Here is a 2,889-nt window from a genome sequence, read left to right as displayed (position 1 = left end):
CTAAAAAGTTTGGCGGCCTTGGGATTCCCTGTCTGCTCCAAAAAAGTGAGGCAATGAGATGCAAGTGGCTGTGGCTTTCCTGGATGGACACTACGCGACCCTGGCGTGGTTTACCTCTGCCTATCACCAGCTCGGTCAGGGCTCTCTTTGAGGCTTCAGTCCAATTCAACATTGGGGATGGCGCCAACACGCAGTTTTGGACAGACCCTTGGCACAACAGAGAAAGTTTCAGCTCAAGGTTTCCTGATTTATTCAAGCATTGCACTGTCAAGTCGATATCCATCCTTCATGCTTTGACTGACGGAAAATGGATGCGACACTTTAAGAGCAACCTTTCCCAAGACGCTATTAGCCAGTTTACGTCCATGTGGAATGACCTGCAGCTGGTGCAGCTATCCGAAAATCAGGAAGACACCTTAACTTGGCGTTGGACTGCAAACGGCCAATTTTCCTCCTGCTCAGCATACACGGCTACTCTTACTGCCAACATCAAACCTCTGTTTGCTAAGTTGGCCTGGAGCTCCGATGCGCCCCCTAAGTGCCAGTTTTTCGTTTGGTTGGCTGCTCAAGAGCGATGCCTGACGGCAGACAACCTAGCAAAAAGGGGATGGCCTCACAACCCCCTATGCTCTCTATGCCTTCAAGAGCCGGAATCTGCTACGCACTTGCTTACCACATGCTCATTTGCTAAGGAAATCTGGCACTTGACCTTTGACATGCTTCATATGCACCACAGTTTGATGGCCAACAATGGGGAGTCCCTCACTAGCTGGTGGCAACGCTCCAGTTCGGCGATGACCAAGGACAAGGCAAAGACTTGGCGGTCCATTATTGCTCTTGTGTGGTGGAACATCTGGAAAGAAAGAAATGCGAGGGTATTCACTAATTCATCGTGCAGTGCAAGACCCCTGTTCGAGAAGATTCAAGTTGAAGCCAAGGATTGGATTGATGCTGGTCGTAGGAGAGTTCTACAACTTGTCGAGCGACCCTTAGAACCTGATTGATGTAACTTCTCGAGCTAAACCCCTTCCTATTCTTCTCTTGTAATTTGTGACCTTTATTCCTTCTAAGCGCAATGAAAAGCAGTGATCCTGCCTTTTCGTCAAAAAAAATAAAAGCAATACTACCACTGATTATAAACTCACAAGCTTAATCGCGACCTTCTCGTTGGTCTGCACTTTAGTACCTGCACCGGCAACCCTGAGCAAGGAAAACACACTTAATCAGTAATGCAGGTGAGAGCTTTAGCTGCTTCCTAAATTTGCTAACAAATTATTTCAAGCAACAGACAATGAATGCATAATACCTTGCTCAAAACAAAAAAACTTGAAACTGAGTTGCTGCAGTATAATTCATTCACTTGGCGCCTTAAAGGGGGTCACCGACATGAAAAACGAAACTATCTTTGTATCGTGAACTGTTGTTGACTAATAAATCAGTAAATCACTAGAGAGGCAACTTGGCGTTGGGATCAGACTGGGCATTGAGGTGGTGTACAATGAACAGCCTTGCACGGTTAACGACTGCAAAGTAGAGACAGATGTGCTCCTCAAGGTCAGCGAGCTGGCATAGCAGGCTAGGATGGTTCTTCCGGAGCTGCCGCACCACCTCTTCGATGGTGTGGTGCTGCCCCCTCCCGCGCTCAAGCCCTAGCCTTACCAAGATCTTGTCACCCTCGATAGTGGCGTGGAGCCAGCCCACCAACCGTTCAATGGTGTCCACGTCATTGTTGAGCACATAGGCGCCCCTGGCCGCGCCGTCAAGCCGGTCCATGTGTTGCTGCAGGCGTTTCATCCAAGCGGGGGTTGAGCAGCAGGAACCACGTGACGCTGCACAGGCAGGAGCCGCTCCCAACAATGCGGTCATGGCGTGGGTCGTGATGACGAGGCCAGCGATCGCAGCTCCCGTCGTGTAGGTGATGAGGCAGATGTCAGACCCGCACGTCACGCACCGCAATCCGTCGGGCCTTGAGGAGGCGGAGGTCGAGATGGGTTTTGAGGCCAGCAAAGCTCCGATGCATGCCCAGGAAGCTCGCTTCGGGGGGCAGGAACGGGTTGGGTATTTTGTCGAACTGGAGGAAGGCATCAAACGCACAGTCGCAGTGCGGCACGGCGAGAGGCATGGCGAGAGGGATCAGCGCGAGAACATCCGTGATGGGCCCATAGAGCGCCCGTGCGCGGCGCGGCGCCCGACGGAGTAAGAGGCAGTGCAGCGACGCGTTGTGTGTGCTGCGGAGGTAGTCCGCGGCGAGGCGAGTGAGCTCCGTGTAGGGCGCGTCCCCGAGTGCGCGCTCCACCACCGTGTCCTTCGGACGGAGCACGCCGGCGAGGGTGCTCCTATCCTCCTCCTCGTCGTCTTGGTCGCCGCCGTCAACCTGTTGGCCGTCTCCACCTTCAGCACGGCCGCGCGAGCTCCTGGAGCACTAGGTCACGGCCAGCTCGGAGCCGTGCTTCTGGACGACAAGCACGTGCCCGTTGGCCGCACGATGAGCTAGAGCCTTCACGGCGCGGACCTGGGAGCGCCGCCGTCTGTCCTGCTCGATCTTGATGTGTTGGCCTCGTAGATAAGAGAATAGGGCGGTGGCAGCGCTGAGCGCCGGATCTGATCGGGGATGCTGCTGCTGCCGCGGTTGTGGTCTCTCATGCTCGTGGTTCTTCTTCGGTGGTTTCCCAGATCTGGCAACGCTGAGAGAAACGAGCATTGGAGGCGGCGGCTGTGTTGGCGTGCGTGGGAAGGCGACGATGCTGATCTTTTTGTCTCGCTCTTTTCTGCCCACCCAATCGCTAACTTGTTTTTCTTTTTGTCTTCTTGTGATGACGTGGATGCAGCGAGGGGGTGCCCTTACCGCGGCTGTTAATGGGTTCGATTGGTACTGTTGGTTGCTGTAGA

General features: G+C 53.9%; 1 pseudogene; it reads right to left on the bottom strand.

The window, feature by feature from the left end:
- Positions 1-1,427: 1,427 nt before the first annotated feature.
- LOC119272886 lies at positions 1,428-2,643 on the bottom strand (annotated as a pseudogene).
- Positions 2,644-2,889: the final 246 nt, after the last annotated feature.

Source organism: Triticum dicoccoides, chromosome 3A (assembly GCF_002162155.2).
Source record: "Triticum dicoccoides isolate Atlit2015 ecotype Zavitan chromosome 3A, WEW_v2.0, whole genome shotgun sequence".
Taxonomy (NCBI): Eukaryota; Viridiplantae; Streptophyta; class Magnoliopsida; order Poales; family Poaceae; genus Triticum; species Triticum dicoccoides.
The sequence above is the reverse complement of the archived record's forward strand: the minus strand, read 5'-3'. Positions and strand labels throughout refer to the sequence as shown.